This window comes from Ixodes scapularis, unplaced genomic scaffold (genome assembly GCF_016920785.2).
Source record: "Ixodes scapularis isolate PalLabHiFi unplaced genomic scaffold, ASM1692078v2 PGA_scaffold4__175_contigs__length_147842914, whole genome shotgun sequence".
NCBI classification, from domain to species: Eukaryota; Metazoa; Arthropoda; class Arachnida; order Ixodida; family Ixodidae; genus Ixodes; species Ixodes scapularis.
The window spans coordinates 9574217-9592143 of NW_024609879.1; the positions used below are offsets into that span (position 1 = coordinate 9574217).

Below are 17927 nucleotides of genomic sequence, written 5' to 3' on the forward strand. Positions count from 1 at the left end.
CCTAATATGGGGTACGAAACATCTGCAACTAGGAATATCCAACGGAATGTTCTTCGAAGGCCGATGTTCAGCGCCAGGGATTGTTCTCCATAAGTCGCAATCGATGATTTATTAGCAGCTTGTAAAATGTAAGGAGTCTTCCTCCTACGTTTTGAGGGCTCAAATGACACTGGTAGAACACTCACTTCAGCCCCTGTGTCGATGAGGAAACGTAATCCTGTATTACGATCTACGATGAAAAACAGGCGACTGGGTTGCAGGTTGCCACCACTAGATGCCTCTAGTGGTTGACAAGTTCGTTTCCCGACGCCGAGCAAGGTTGGTGACATCGCCGAGCGTCGTCACCGAAAGTCCTGTGATACCAGCACAAACCTTCGTTGTTCTGGCGTTGACGCCTAGGATAGGAAGAGTATCTTGGCCGTGAGGTTGAGCGGCTCTGGTGGAGGGCAGGAGGTCAGGAGACGAGAGCTGTTACTTGCGCTGTAAGCTCGGATATCTGCTGACAAAGTTCCGTAACCACAGGAGATGTCGGGTAGTCGCTGCCTGCGTGTTGCGGTCTCGTCGTCGCAGTCGTTTCTCCAGGCATCCTGTCGATCGAAGATACGATGGGAAGTGCGACTTCCATGATTCTGTCGGCCAGCTGAGCCAGATCGTCAAGGCTCATAGATGGGGTGGAAACGAGTACCATGCGTACGTTTGATGGTAGCCATTAAAAAAAAGCTCTCGCAGCAGGGAGGTATCAAACGTTGGCAATCTATCACCCACCAACGGCTGCAGTCGTCGAAGAAGCTGGGAGGCCCTATTGAAAAATCCACCAGCCCGGGTCTGGTGTGTTTCTGACGTTTACATCAGAGCGGAAATTCAGACACGGGTCTTGGCGTGTTCTGGTGGCCTGGTGTATTCTGGTAGCCTGGTGTGTTCTAGTGTCCTGACGTGTTCTAGTATCCTGACGTGTTCTAGTGTCCTGACGTGTTCTAGTATCCTGACGTGTTCTAGTGTCTTGACGTGTTCTGATGTGATCCGGCTGACCTAGTGTCTTCTGTGGTGACCTGGTCATGCATGCACAATATAATTTAGATGCAGAAAGGACTGCTGATGACAACAGCTAGCAAATTGTGCAAAAAGACTGCTAATTTTTTGCAGGTTTAGGTGTTCATTCTGCCATGAAACAAAACTACAAAGACAAAGAGAATGGAACTTACTATTTTATTTTTTTCCCAACACGCACCACTCGCAAACATTCTCCTGCAGACTGGGCTGTCCATGGCTCTTTTCTTCCATGCCACTTTTGCCAGCATATCTGGATGGCTAAGATGATGGCTTTGGCAAATCGGTATTGCGTGATAAAACCTGCAGTGCATAAAAAGAAATACACGAGTAGTTATGCATAAAAAAAAAACCTTAAAATAATAAAATCACAACTACAACAGTAAACAAGAGGTTATGTCGTGTCGAGCCTGATAATCAGTCAATTTATCACTCGGCCCGCCCTCCCACGTTCTATCTGATTTCGCCTACCTGTGGGCAACATAATACAGTCAAACCTGACTATATCAAACTCTCAAAAAACCGTCTACCACTTTGATATAGCGGGCAATTCTCTATAGAAGGTTTAATGAATTTGACAACGAACAAGCACGCCACATTTAGAAAAGTTGTTCACGCTCGAAGGGGCATCTGTACATCATGAGGGACGCCGACTGCAGTTATATAGTGGCCGCTTCTTCGTTTACCGGCTCACCCTCTCCCCCACAAGACTTTTCTTTTACTCCTGGGCGGCCGACGCGGCTGCTCAAAAAAAAAAAAGCCAGCTTTCTCTGCAAGCTGGCTCTCCCACAATATGACTCTCATACAGGGGGAAAGCCAGCTTGCAGAGCTAAACAGCGCTCTTGGCAGATCGGTCCATGGGGAGACGCTGCAATTTTCGTTCGATGTAATTGCATTTTTTGCTATGCATTTTTATTGCAGCTACCAGTCCATTTACAAATAGTTTAAGGGCACAAGGTAAGTCCTATACTCCCCATGCATTTGAGGCCATGTTGAGGAACAGTTTTCTCGGTGACTATTAGGAGTATTTCTGTCATGCATATATCATTTTGTTCGAAATATTGTTTTATCCACTGAACTAGAATTATGTGAACCAAACTAAAATAAGTTTTCTTTAATATTTTTTCTATTCTAGTACTGAAATTTTAGTTTTTTTCATCTATTAAAAACTTTGTAACTCAAAAACTGCTGGGTGCACATTTTTAATTTTAGTCCAGTATTTTTGAACACCCATGTATGTGGTAGAAATAAAAAATCAACCCTCTATAATGTCAGGTTAAGGAAAAAATGGTAGCTATGTACTAAAAAACACTGTTTTGAAATAATTGAGTTTAAAGTAAAAAAACTGGTGAATAACAAATTTCTATTGGCACCAACAGCCTTACAGTCATTTTTTCAATAGCCGCCAGCTTGAAAGGCATCGCTAAAGTCATATCTTCGCCTTTAGGCTTATCGCCCTGCTTGCCGGGCCTCTTTTTTGACCTGCCATGTCGCTTGGTCCGTAAAGTATATTAGAGTGATGTCAACTTCCCTCAGCCACTTGGTGGCTTTCCAAACAGGGTTCCATCCACAAAACTTCAAAACATTGGCTTGTGCAATGCTGCCACCATTGAATAAAGGAACAGCATTCAATGGCGCCATTTTGTCGTTATGAAAGCACAAACACTTGAATGTACACACGCTACACACCTGGGAAAAACGTGCGCAGCGTCTCGTGATTGTCTTGGTTGAAAAAAAGCTATGCAATAGTTGCGAAATAATTTTTTTAGATTATCTGTTACTGGACAAGCTTTTAGGTCTTGTGTTGATTTTGTTTTGTTGGAGAATTCATCGATAAACAGGGAGTGTATCCCAAAAGGAGGCGTAGTCACCTGCTACTTGCTTTCGGAAGAAGTGATTTTCAGCCCGAAATATAGCTTTCCAAAAACACTGGGATAATGGAAAATGTGCAAAAAGAACTAAACCTTTCAAAATGCGAAAAAAAACTAAATTTTTTTTTTCAATTTTACCTTACCATGTGCTTTTAAATTAACCGGGTTCGATAATATCAGGTTTGACTGCAGATCGAACATTGTGGCCTCGCTCCCAGTGAGCAAAGAAAGCGCTGCACCCCAAGTGGCATTTCTCCTGCTCTGTCCACATTCACCTTGTCTGACCTCTTAGTGCCTCTCACTGTACATGTGTGCTGCACTAGGCAAAATGAACAATAGGTTCATAAAAATCCCAAATCATAGTAAATCATAACTCACACTATACAAACATTATGTCTGCCATTAAAGTTCCGACGAGTCACACGCTGCTCATCTACAGCATGTGACTCGTCGCAACTTTAATGGCAGACCAACTACACGCTGTATAAATATCCCCATAACCAAATTTTTGTTTTTTTTTTTTTTGTTCAGAGCTAAGCACAGCAGCCACAACAGGTGCTGTGCCCTTCCAGGTTGATCAGAAATACCCACCTGGTGTGGTAGGGGCCGTTTTCTCACCACACCCTCCTAGAGGAGATGCCTGCAGGCTTGCCCTGACACACCCTTGTCGAAGAGCTCCGCAGGCTCCCACAGTGATCGGCTGACCATTCTGAGAGAGCGGCCAGGAGTGGCAGCCTTTTCCACGGCATGTATAAATGCTGCCTCTCGCATTTTGATGCCAGGTCCAAGATGAATCTGCAGTGAATAAAACTGTCAAGAAAATGCACAAAAAGTGGAGAAATACAGGCAACACAAATGGACTCTCAACTTTCGTCTGCAATCATGTTCCTGCTTTGTTTCACTGAAATGCTGAACTGTAGATATATATAAAAAAAATGAAATAAATTAAAGGGGCACTCTCCAGTATTCCAGGATGGCCTATGTATGTTCCTAACTCAACCTATGTGCTCTAACATCCCACAAGTCCAAAACTTACAATCATGTGTGGCCTATTTCTTTATTAAAAAATGTGATCAAAGATAGCGAATGCGGTTGAACCGAATCAAGGCGAATAGGGTGGAACGGCGAAAGACACTTGTCAGTCAATTGCAAGCGAGGGCCTCTTGTGCAGACGAGCAGGGATGGTTGGCTGCTTGTCCGGACGTGAAGCTATCGCTTGTGATTGTCTGATGAGCCCCGTTCGTTCCTCACCTACATTCGGCTGGGTTCAGTGCCGCCATTTGTATGTCTGAGATTCACTATCTTTTATCACATTTTTATTAGTGAACTAAGCTGCACATGATTTAAACTTAAATATTTGGGATGCTTAGAGCACATAGAATGTGTTACGGCCATAAATAGGCCGTCTTAGAAAGCTCCCGAGCGCCCCTTTAAGAGAAGTAATTTCAGCTTTGGAATATGCATTAAGAAAGGAGGTCCATTATTGCTGTACACATCAAATACTAATAATGATATAAAAAAATTGTTTCATGAAAGCTTGACTTTAATTAACCATTTGACAATTTTTAAATTCGACATCGCCAGGTATGAAGGAAGTATACTGCTGTACACACCCATGTTTTGTACAAATACTTGCAACCTCAAGCAGCCGAGCAATGTGAAAAAAAAAAAAAAACCTTTGGCTCCATTTTATGACAAGACATGAAAAAGAAAACACGAATGAGTGTGCTATTACCAAAGCTCACTACCTTCCCTTTCTGTGTTCCGAAATAGGCATCAATATGTCTCACCAGTCAGCTGCTTATCAGCTGACAAAGAGGACGTGTTTTCCAGAGCTCCTGCGAAGCTAAGCAATATTTGGTGTATTTAGTTTAGTTGCGAGTGTGCTTTTTAAAGTAGCGATAGGATAGGCTTGCTTGTTAGATCTGCTTCATTGAAGGTGTTGCACGCTAAAGGCAAGGAGCACACCCCATTGGGGTTGATCCTCCAGGTTTACCACCCTGCTGTAAAGCATTTTTGCTCTAACTCTGGTGGTTTTATGAGGTAGCAGAAAGCAGTTTTTAAAGTAGTGATAGGATAGTTGGGTTACAGCAGGCTTTTTAGGTAGGGTCACAAGACCAAACCACCTCCACGTTTGAAACTTTTGGCGGGCTAGTTGGTACTGTGGACAGGGACGTTACCCAGGCTTTTTTGGTTTTGGTGCGATATTTTTCGTGGGGTCGCGCTGTGTGTCCGTAGGTAATGGTGAATATGCGAAGGAAGAAAAATGCGCAGGCTAATGTAAAAGGGGGACCCGATGTAGAATCTGAGGAGTGTGGCCGTTGGAGCTGCATGATGGAGTAGGAGCTCAAAACTGTAGCAGAAGCCGAAGAGAGCAACTTTATCTGTCGGAGTTGCGAGAAGGTAGAACTTGGTTTTGGGAGAATAGGAAGGGAATGGGCGGATACGGTTCAGGAGTCGAAGTGGGAGATACGGGTAGAGCGGGAGAAGCAGGTTCAGCTCGAGGCGCAGGTCGGAGATATGAATAAGAGGGCCGAAGCGGATGTGGTGGAGATGACCAGGGAATGGGAAAGTAAGGTAGGGAGCGCGGCGGGAGAGCTGAGACAATAACAGGAACAGAGAGCCGAGGTTGAGCGACAGGTAGGGGAGCTTAGGGGAAGAGTGGAAGGCGGAGTTGGAAGAGCATAAGAAGAAGTATGAGGAGATGGTGCAGCAACTGACAGGAGTAGTTAATAAGAAAAAGGGTGAGGTGGCAGAGAAGACGGCAAGGGGGGGGGGGCAGACAAAGGGGGCCAGTTAAATAGTGACGAGGTGATTGACTGTAGGAAAGGACCCTGCACAGCTGTATAGTACTGCAGTACAGCAGGGCTTGAGAAAGGCAGCAGAACTTGAGGCAGAGAAAGCACAGAGAGCTGGAGGGGGTGAAGAGAGGCAGTCGGGGGTTAAGAGGGTGCTGGTGGTAGGAGACTCATACATAACAAGGGTTAAGGAGGGGCTGCTGGACAGGATGAAAGGGGATGGGAGGGTAACCGTATGGCTCAGTCAGGAAAGTGTGTGGTAGATGCTATGGCCAAAGCAAAGGTGGAGGTGTGGAAAAACAGGGAAGGAGAGAACCTAGTGTTTGTACACGCAGGACTAAATGATGTGTTAAAGGGACGGAGCCAGAACCTCGCCAGGCAGATAGAGTTGGGGTTACGTAAGCTGAGGGACGTCTCTGAGACTGTGCATGTGCAAATATGCACCGTTCCAGAGGTCTGGGGACAGTCTTTGCAGATAGAGAAGCGGGTGGTGGAAGCTAACCGGGTGATAAGGGGGTTGAGCCGACGATTTGAGTATGGAGTAATGAAAGTAAACAGGGCGGTGGACGAAGCTCGCTCCGACCCTTTTACAATGGGCATCCACTACAGTGGAACCACTGTGAGCACAGTAGGCGATAGCATTGGGTGTCACATCATACATTTTTGCGGAGCCCCGGAGCCCTGAGGGCGCCGGTGTAAATGAGGGCCAAAATGTAGGTACAGGGGAAAGGGTTTGGGAGGGTGAGAGGAAGCCTTGCAGGACTAGGAAAAAAAAACAGCGTTCATAAACATGCAGGAGGGCAGGAACAGAATAAAGTGGGGGGAGATTGAGGAGCGATTAGAAAGCGACAACTTTGCAGTGTTGTTGTTGATTGCGGGCTTTATGGCGCAAAGCTACTATGGCCATACTGCGCCAAGCTTGTTTAGTTGGGACATACTCAGGAAACTTTGCAGTGTATGGATTAGCAGAAACACATCTCAGGCATATGGAAGAACCACCATACATACCGGGATATCATTGGATGGTATGCAACCGGGCCAATGAGGAACACAAGGGAGGGGGATTAGGGGTGTTAGTTAAGGTTCAGGAATGGGAAAGGGAACGAAAGGGCTGCAGGGAACACATGTGGGTCAAAGGCAATGTTGGTGGTTTAGACACAATCCTGGGTTTTGTTTATCTAAAAACAGGGAGTGATGCAGGGGAGGAAAATGCAGAACACTTGACATGTATATCAGGAGACGTTAGGGAAATTGGCACTAGCAAGGAAATAATTATCTTGGGGGACGTGAATGCATATTTGGAAGACTTTGATGGACATACAGATACAACAGGGAGGATGTTAGAGGCATTCAGCAAAGGTTAATGGGTTAACGCTCAGGTGAAATGTGATGGAAAAATAGCATGGGAAAGAAAGAACTCGCACTCGACTATTGACTACTGTTTAACGTCGCGTAAAATATACAACAGATTAGGAGGTATGTAGGTCTAAGGTCTGGGGAGCGACCATAAGAGAATCAAAATCAGATTTGGCACAATAAAAGCAAAAATGCAAAATCAAAAACAAGAGGGTAGGAATAACTTAAATCTTAAACAGTTACAAGAGGCATCTAAGCAGATCGAGAACATTGTATCCAAGCAACCAGAAAGAGAATGGACATATGAAGACTAAGTGTTTTCAAAAGAGAGTTAGAGAAATATTGAATCAAACAAGGATGAAGAAAACTAAAACGCAAGCCCAAAAGCTGGTGGGATAAAGAGGTTAAGGCAGCCATATCGAGACACCAAGTGGCATCTAAAGAACACAGATGGGCAAAGAAAAAGGGGGCCACACTAGCCGAAGTAGCGACAAAATGGGAGGAATTTCAGGAAAGAAAGCAGGAGACATTAGCATTAATACCGGCCAAAATTGGGAGAGCAGGGGTCCAGTGTATCATAGAGAAAAGCTAAAAGGATAGGAATGCGGCAAAAAGATTCTGGGAACACATCAGCGCACAGGGAAAAATGACCGAGGCGTACCAGCAGGCACTAACAACACAGGAAGGGACAAAGGTAGAAGGGGATGAGGCAGGAGAATACATTAGACATACAATCGAAGCAGTATTTTCGGAGTTAGAATCAATTCAGGTCGTAGGGAATGGTAGCGTCTACACAACACATGCGGAGGATCATAGTGAGGAAGAGGAAAGTACCACAGAGGAATGGGAAAAAAAGTAGAAGGAAAGGTTCTGGCTGGCACTGAAACAGGTCCAGACGGCATACCAATGAGATTGATAAAAGTTCTAGGCAAAACAAGCAAATTGAAACTAAGGCAGGTGATTGACTAGATATTTATGGGAGGGAGGTACCCAGTGGACTGGAAATGGAGCAGGATGAGATTATTATATAAGGGCAAGAGAGAAAAAGACAGTGTCAAATCATTCCGACCAATCACAGTAACTTCAGAAATATACAGACTAGCTATGCAAATTGTAAAAAGAAGAACGGAAGAATGGGCAAAGAGAAAACAGATTCTGGGGGAGCTTCAAAATGGTTTCAGGAAAGGTATACGACTGGATGAAAATTTATTCATAATCACTCAGTGCATAGAGATAGCAATGACAAGTCAAAGGCCATTATGGGTAGCATTTTTAAACATCAAAGGGGCATATGACAATGTGAATCAGGAAAAACTCTGGAACCAATTGAAGGGATATGGGCTAGAGGGAACCATGGTTAAGTTTCTAGAATAGGTTGATACGGAAAATAGGGGTGATTATAACATGGGAAGCCGAAACTACAAGACCAGCAGCAATAAAAAGATATCTCAGACAGGTTTGGCCATTGTCTCCCCTGGTCTTTATGATATACCTCAGTAAGATGGGAAAAAGTTAGAACAGTGCAACCTAGGTTTTGATCTGACTAACACGAAGGAAGGACATAAAGTAGATCAAATATTGCCACGGTTAATGTATCAGACGATATTGAACTAGTATCAGAAAGTCGTGACACAATACGGGAACTCATCAGGATTTGCAGCAGAGAAGGGGACAATTTAAGACTAAAATTTAGTAGGGACAAGTTGGGTATAATCCCAGTCGGTTATAAAGACAAGAAGGGGGAACCCCTTGAGATAGAGGACACATTGATAGAACACATAGAAAAGTACAAATATCTGGGAATATGGTTAAGTGAAGGAAGACAGTGTCTAAAAGACCATGAAGATATTGTAATAAAGAAGGGGAAATGAGATTCAGCTGTCATGAAACACAGGGCACTATGGAACTATAATAGATGTGAAGTCGTTAGGGCTGTAAGGAAGGGAGTCATGGTGCCAGGACTGTGATTTGGGAATACGGTATTGTCTATGAGGTCAGAAATCCAGGCAGGTTTAGAGATACAGCAAAGGAGTGTGGGTGGGTTGGCATTGGGGGCACATGGGAATACACCAAATGAGGGAGTACAGGGGGATATGGGTTGGGCATCTTTCGAGTAGAGAGGCGATAAGTAAAGTTAAATTTGAAATAAGACTAGGTGAAATTGAGGAGACACGGTGGGCAAGGAAAGTGTACAGGTAGCTATATATAAAAAGTCTAAACACTAAGTGGACAAACCGAACCCGCAAGCTGATATTTAAGTACATTCAACGAGATGGAGCCGATCAGAGCATATCAGAAGAAAAGGGAGTAAAGGAAACAGAAAGGAAATTGTGGGAAGAGAGAATGCAGGGGAAATCAGCTTTAACAATATACAGGGCATAAAAACAAAAAAATAAAGAAGGAACAGCTGTATGATAATTCAGTGGGGAGCTCTTTGTTGTTTGAAGTTAGAACGGGGGTGCTACAAACGAGAACGTAAAGGGCTAAATTCCAGGAAGTGGACTCTCTGTGCGACGTATGTAACCGCGAAAGGGAAACTATAGAACATGTAATTTTAAGGCGCACGAGGCTTCGTCCCACCATCTTGAGCGGATAACTACGGATTGGGAGGGGGCACTGGGTTTTCCGGACATGGATGGACAAATGGATAGAGAAAGAAATGCGGTAACTAAGAGGAGATTGGAAGATTTGTTGAAAAGATCTAGGGAAGGATAAACAAAATGATATAAATAAGCAATATAATCACTTTAAAAAGGGGGGTGGGGTTGTGTTAGAACAAAATTTATACAATTAAAAAAAAAAAAAGAAGGGATGACGAAATGTAAGGCTAGGTGGCACAAGCTGCTGCCCGTTACAAAGGGTATAGCCCTTACCATCCACCCATACTCTGTCTTCTTTGCTAGTCTATACTAGTGAAGCGGGCTAGCTTACTAACCCCTGGATAGGTATTATTGGCACTGCTAAAGTGTAATTTGTGGGACACGGCTATCAGATAGCACTGTTGTCACTGTCATCCGCATGTACACTTTTTCAAAGATAGTTCACCTGCTCGTCCTATGGCAAGACTTAAGTATGTTCTTTTATTTTTATTTTTAGAAGGAAAATAGGAATGGAACGAGCATAATTTTTGGATATTTAGGATGCTTAGAGCCTGTCGAATGAGTTATCACCAAGAACAGACAATCTGAGAAACATCTTTAGTGCACCTTTAAGTCAGTACCTGTGTTTGCCTTTTTGTGTGCCTGCCTGTTTGTGTCCTTGTTTTTTCTGCCATTAGTCTGTTCTCCTGAACAAGTCAGTGAAGTGAAAACAATAGACAAAATGTCTTGTAGGCCCAGATACGTACCTCACCATCTTGGACAGCAAAGAGAGGTGGCCAAGAGGAGGCCACGGCCTCACCAGGTAGAGCAGCCACTGCAGCACCTAGGATAGCAAATTAAAGGTTAGAGCGACGAGTAACATCAAGGTCTTGATTTGTTTATACGCTAGGACATACTGTAGCTGTAATAAAGAAAAAGACAGCCGCACAACATATTCAAAATGACGTGCAATGCAGTATAAATAAAGCACAATATTCCTTCACAACGTCAATCTAGCCCTATGCTCAGGAGCTATGTTAGTCAAAACATTAAACCCCATTTCTTTGTTGTAGTAATAGCAGGAAGCATGCATATTCCCAAACAAAATGTATGCTACAGTTGCTAATAGGGTGAGATTTCAGCAATGCATGCCCTCAAAATGTTTCGTAATTTCACTCCACCAGTAAATCACTTTCACTTGTTTTAGGATTTTCAGACCATTAGCAAATCGCTTTAACTTGATTTATGACGATGCAAACCTGTAGAGGTAATGTCAGCTCTTTCTTGCGGTACTTTTAGTAAGGTGACACAAGGGCTACGGTCACTACCATTAAGGTGGTATTGTTGCTATGATGTTGCCACAGCCAGGCTGCTTTATGCACTAAATAAATGAACACTACCTTTTGAAATCACGCCTTTAAGATAGTATTTATTCATGTGGGATACTGGCAACCTTACCAACTCTCGTTGTTACAACTACTCGCCTGTCAGGTAAGCAATGACTGTATCGTGCTACACTGCATAAAGAAGTCATGAAATGATGTCTTCCTGTTCTGTCATCAACCATTTGTTGAGTTAAAAGCCTGGCTATAGTAGTATGACAGTGTTGTCCTGCCCCTAAAAAAGCAACTTTTGATCCCTCTGCTCCTGTGTGCAAAGAGGGTGAAACACTATTTTCTTAACGGTAGAAGGGCCTGAAGCATGTGAATAACAGTACTGGGCAGAGCCTCTCCTGAACAATCAATTGACTTGCTCCACTAAATTGAGATTGTCACTACCTGCAACTACATTATCAGCAGTTCAGATTGCAAATACATAATTAGATTTGGGCCTACCAGCACTGTCATCCTGTCAGTAAATTAATGTCTGCTTTTATACAGATGAAAAACAAATTAAGATTTGCAACATACAGTCGGAGGCGTCTTGGGCAACGACTCAGCAGAATCTCGATAAAACAAATCTCTCCCCCCCATTCCACTCCACCCACTCCCCTCACATTAAGTGACCCAAATATTAACCGCCAATGCAATTTGTCACTACGTACTGCGCCATCTAGCGGCTGCAAAATAAAAGACCGGGTAGGCCAGGACAGCCCGGATCGGAAGGACTGCAGGCGGGTGCATTTAGAAACCAAGTGTGAATGTGGCATTTTGGATCGGCATGAGCCTTTTTGGGAACCGTTCTTCTTAAAAGTAAGTCCCGACTTCACGTCTCCATGAACCCAGCGGGTTTCTGTAGCATCTTGCCTACTCCTATAGGAATAGGTGAGATGCTACAGGAACCCGCTGGGGTTCGATAGGGTTCCCCCAAAAAATAAATGTCGCTACTGCTGCGTGAAAGACTGTCACAGTCACGAAGGCGACTCAAGCGTCAAACTATACCGCTTCCCCTCGAGATCTTCGGAAGTGACACGGCAACAGAAGTGGATCACTGCAGTGTGATGCATCAGGTAAGTAAATTCTACAGTAATTGTTGCTGTTGAAGTGAACGGAAATAGATGTGCAGGCTTGGAAAGTGGTCTGACGAACTTGTTTTGCAGACTACTCAGCAAAATAACAATTTTATACAAGTTGTTCTACGAGTCACTATAGTCCGTTGCAACCTAAGAACGAAGGGCGAGGGTAAGACGGGTCGGGGAGGAGGAAGCAGACGGAACGCTGGAGAAGAGAGGGGAAAACCTCCTTCTCTCTTTAGCGTTCCGCCTGCTTCCTCCTCCCCGGCCCGTCTTACCCTTGCCCTTCGTTCTTAGGTTGCAACAGACTATAGACACCACATAGGGAAATACAACAGGATCAATTGGGCCGATTGTTGCTTCGCTGTGACGTCCAGAATCAGGCGATCAGAATTTCAAGAAGCGAGAGGCCCGTTCCGGCAGTCGTAGTTGTATGTGGGCATAGCCGTTCGGCACACGCGCGGTCGTAACCAAAACCTTCCAAATCTGCAAGTTCTCAAATAGTAAATTTTCGCAGCACATAAAGCTTTGTCTGTTTCGGCAACAAAATTTAACGCTGAATCTGGTAACAAATGTGACGGCATGCAGAAAACAGGATGCGTAAGTTTTTCTTTAGAAAGAGCTCAAGTGAAGCGTAAATATCCTTCTCACATGTGCACTTTGTTGCCTGTCACCTTTTCACACCAGGCTTGCATATCACGGTACAGCCATTGTAACGCGCATACTGTTCTCTAGCATGCAGAGTATGTTTCTAATTACTCACATTTTCTAGCCGGGGGCGAGCGCGAGGAAACAGGAAGAGCGTGCCGCACCAGGCTGGGGCCGCGCAGGAACGATGGAGCCGTTCTGGCTGGTCTGGCTCATGGCGACTCCTGGAGCTTTCCGCCAGCGAGGTTCCGATCAGGACCGGCGGAAACGGCGAGCCCTGGCCACACCGACCTAGGCCATGACGATCCCGGAGTGGTTCCGCAGCGAGACTGACTGTGATAGCCCGGAACAGCTTGCTTACGCAGCGCTGGCGTGGGGAGGACGATCCGCAGGCCTGTACACAGACAGCGACTGCGAGCTCTGAATGACGGGCGACAACCCGGCTCGGCGGGCCGCAGTGCCGGCTCTCGAAGACGGACAACTGGGAAGTATAGTAAACCGATTCGCAATCTTCTCGTTGTATTGTGTCACTCCCTGGGAGACGAGCGAAGCACATGCCGATCGCGCGGCGATTATTACAGAGAGACCCCACAAGTAGTGAAGACAACTCAAACTGGTGTCCAAATGACAACTCTAGCCGGCTAGCAATGCTGGGTAACAAAGACTTTCGAACTGATAGCCGCCCGGAAATTTTTCTTCTGTAAAGCTATACATTCAGGATCGAATCGTTCACTGAAAATAAAGCTACAAGTGTCTCAGCAGACCTAATAATGCGAAATCCCCACATGGTAACGCAGCAAGCACAAAAAGAAACAAAGAAATATCCTTAATCCTTACCTTTTCTCCCACGACCGTTTTTTCCTTCGCGCTCAGCAGCTCGCTGGCGGGGCAAATTGCCCAGTGTGCACAGACGCCGCCGACGATTCCTAGCCCTTCTAGCAACACTAAAGTTTTCCTTTCGTTTTTATTTTTATTAACCCTTTTAGGTACTTTAAAAAATGTTTGTGTATTTTTAGGACACATTCAATATAAAAATAATGTTTCTGGGACCCAAAGCAATACTCATGCAAAATGTTTAACGTATCTTAGGAAATACATTTTCTGGTTTCGGTTTCGCGGTCTCGACTTTTCGCCGCGAGGGGTTTCCAAATACTCCGTCGCTCCGTCGTCTGCGATGTGCATGGCGGCGCCCAAGATGCGTATCGTCCACGCCGTGCTACGCACTTCGACCTTATGTTACAAAGGTAAGCAGTACTTTGCTCTGAAATATGCTAATTTTGAATTTTTACAAGTTCTGGATTCCATAGCACTGACGTATTTTACCCTGAAACGTATGAAGGTCGGGGAAAAAAAAAGTACATAGTAGATATGCGAAGGCTCTTTCACATGCTCCGATTCTCGCCCGAAATCGGTGCGATTTCTAGTATATGTGCAATTAAAATCGCAGTCGCATTGTCGCAGCGGCTCTGCAACTGGTTTCCACCAAGTTGGTATTTTGCCGCAGAGCCGGTGCGATCGCTTTCTCGTCAATCAGCTGTTCATTAGCCAGCTTTCATCCGCGAAAATAAATGTAGGCACATAAAAGCTTCTGATTTAATGCTTCGTTATTATAAATTTCTGGTTACATATTGCATTCCTAAAACATGTATGCTTATTAAGACGTTTTTGTTGTATTTTAGACAAAGTGAAACGCGTCGCGTCCGTGTCCGAAGCGCCAGCCGCTCCGACAGAAATCGCGCTGTTGTTGGAGCGTGTGAAACCAAACATTGCGATCGCACTCGCTGCGTCGGCTGTCGCACCGATTTTTTTTTTTTTCGCACAGTCGCTGCATGTGAGTCTTAAGAGAGGAGTCGCATAGTAGTTCTGTGGTGTTCCGTTCCGTGCTTAGATTTGGCAGTGTTTCAGTAGTTTACTTTAGGGGCGGGCGTTCACTCTGAATTTTACATACCTGTGCACGAGGAATCGGCTGTAATTGTCGGGAGAAAGCTTCCTGTTTGGCGTGGTTTAGTACATCCCTGTTTTCTGGTAGAATTTGACGTGGTGCTCTTTTCTTTTAGGCTTCGTATTCTACTGCTGCCCGAAGGAAATTCCATCGGGATCCTTCTACCAGACGAGGTGTCGCGATCGTCCCTGTGTGGTTTTGATTCCAGAAAGTGGAACAGTGTCTGATGCGGGACCTAGTGATAGTGAAGTGAGTGACAGTGACGAGGAGAACTTGCCAACGAGGGGCCTAACAACAGAACTTCCAAGCGATAACGAAACTGAAGGCAGAACGCCCGCCTGTCCACTTCTGTCAACGTCAAGAAAGAAGCAAAAGTCACCGCCGCAAGTTTTTGGCTGGGTAGAAGAAGACCGGTGTTTTCTGGAGCCTGCGGAACCCATGTTTACGGCCTCTGATGATGTCAAATGCCGACTGAAATGTTTTCATTGATGACAAGCTGCTGACGATTGTTGACGAGACAAGCCTGTATTCTTTCCATCAGGCTATTGCATATAGGTAAACGTTTGTTACACTGTGCCAACATGCTTACGCAAAGTACATATTATTTGAAGTGAATCGTTGCATCACCCCTTCAATTAAGCACCTTATAAAATCAAATGTGGTGTTTGAGCTCTGTACATCTTATTTAATTTTACAAGAAAACATGTTTTTATTCAACACCAGACATATATCCGTAATGTGTGCTCACCAGAGGCACCCTGGTGTGCATGTCAGGCCAGTTTAGTGTGCCTTGGTGTGGACATTAGACCAGTCTGGTGTGGCGTAGTGTGCACATCAAGCCATTCTGGTGTGCTGTGTTGTGCACGTCAGACCAGCCTGGTGTGTTTTGATGTGCACATCAGACCACACTAGGATGATGTGATGGGCACATCAAACCAGCCTGACGTGTTCTGGTGGGGACAACAGAACAGGTTAGGCTGGTCTGATGTGCGCAACAGAACACACCAGGCCGGTCTGTTGTTTACGTCAGAAAACACTAGGACACACCAAACCGGTCTGGTGGATTTTTCAATAGGGGGGCGTTCGGTCCCCGAGCTCTTCGGAAGTTATTAGTTGCTGGAGCCGTCTTTGCTCCGATGTGGATGTTCGTTTCATCAGTTCCGAGCGAAGCTTGTTAAAAGGCTGATCGTCTGGAGGCGAGAGGATTGAATCTCGGATTTCCATGGCCACCTCGAGAGGAAGAGACGCTACGACGTGATGGAATTTCGTAGCTTGGCTGGTGATCCGAGCGGTGACGAACTGTGATTCCACTTGCGCGAACCATACCAGAGGATCCGCTGGCCAAAATTTCGGAAGTCGACACGTGACGGCGGCGACACTTGTGGTAGCGGTGTTCTCGAGAGCCATAGCGACGTATCACGTCCGGGTCACCAATTGTAGAGACAAGAATTGGCCGGCTGAATGTTACGATAAGAAAAGCATTTATAGAATCGCCCGAGGTCTCGCAGTCGGTCGTAGCTCGAGCGCTGCGAGCCCAAGCTCTTGCGCCGGCATGGTTTTCCCGGCATGTGAATCATAAAATGCACGCTACACTGTCTTAAACCACAGTGTGAGAGCTGCCATCCGCGTACAAGTGTGCCTAGACCAGCTTTCTTCGGAGGCCCTAACCACAGCTTAGAATGTGTAATAGGTGCTCTGGTGGTTTTCCCTGATGACATCACGAGGCATCAGTATGGCGATGAGCCTGTTCAAGCCAGGCTCGCACGATTAAGCAGTCGCTTTCGTCAAAGAGCTTATTGGAAAGTTCTCCCGACTTTATATACAAAAAACAACAACAGGGGCGTGTTTCAAGTTCGTACAAGCTGGTGTGCTTGTACCCATGTCAAGTTCCCTCCATATCCAGCACCAGCTTCTCAACATGCACAAGTTCAAGTTCGTCTTGCTTGGCCGTCTCACCCAATACGCTCTGGAAAACCTTTCTTCATGTGTTCGCTCCAGAAATCCGGTGCCTAGGGCCCTCGTACTTAAACTCGCACTGCGGCTGATTATGTTGAGCCAGTTGTTCAAGCAAAGCCGCAAAGGGAGCTATGCAATCGATGACAGCGCCGACCTGCTTGAATCTATAGAAATCAAGAAGGCTGCGTCAAGAAAGAACCTTGATGCAGCAGACGAGTTATTTTTGAGGACAGCTTCCTAGAGGATGAAGCTTGAGATATCGACGACTTGGATACCGAGTCTCTTGAATATATGTTGGGGTACATCACCCATAGCGTGTGCAGAAAATAGAAGCTTCGTGTCTTCTGCTAGGAGTTTCTGCAGACTGACCCAGTGGAGCATAGTGATAGCGTTTTGAATTTGAAGTCGTATCGTTCTCAGTCTCAGCCGAACCCCCTGGTCCGTCCATCACGCCATGTCTTCAACCTTCTGCAGCATGCGGACAAGGTGTTCCGCAGTTGTGAGCACAAAGTGGTCAACATTTCACTTGCATTCCTGATAAGTGTGACTTTGGAATCCCACAAACTTCCAGATGAATTTCCTCGCTGCCACGATCTGGAGAAGTAGCTGACCATAGCTCTTGATGCTCCATTGCAAATCACCCTCCGAAAGCTAAGCAGCAAGGCGAAGGCCGTCAGGTCAAAATGTCAAAATGTAGGTCAAAAAGTGTTGCCTCTCTAATCCACTGTGCATTGTGGTACTGAGACTAAGAATTGTTTGTAGCAACGTACCAGCTGTATTAACGGTATTGTGATAACTTGTAAAATTATCTGCGACCTTACAATTTTAGCGAAAAAGCTAAGAGCATATATTTACGACCACTTGTTGTGTTTGTCTAGGGATCTAGGGTACCGTTGAACCACTTCCCGAAGCGGGCGCCTTCCATTTTTTTCCTGGTAATTGCCGACCTTTTGGCCACAGAACGTGCCAAGGCAGTCCTCGACGAAGCCGTCCTCGCTGCCGATGTGGGCGACGATAAGGCCTTGGCTCTTTCCCGATGGCTGCTCGAGGCCCGTCGAGAGACCACGCATGAACGCGTCGAGAAAGACGAGGTAACGGTCATATCGATTCACAACCTTGAGACAGTGCGCCCTGCAGTCACCCACGTCCCGTTCAGGTACAATATATAACGACCATCTCTTCCGGGACGTGCGATCTCATGCAGTTACAGCAGCAGCCAGGTGACGATGTCCTCTCGTTCAATCAGCCGCGAGTTTCGGTCTCTTCTGTCATGCTTGA

At 45.5% G+C, this 17927-nt stretch overlaps 1 pseudogene; it reads right to left on the reverse strand.

The window, feature by feature from the left end:
- Positions 1–280: 280 nt before the first annotated feature.
- Positions 281–17927, reverse strand: part of LOC115311522 — a 144911-nt pseudogene continuing 127264 nt past the window's right edge.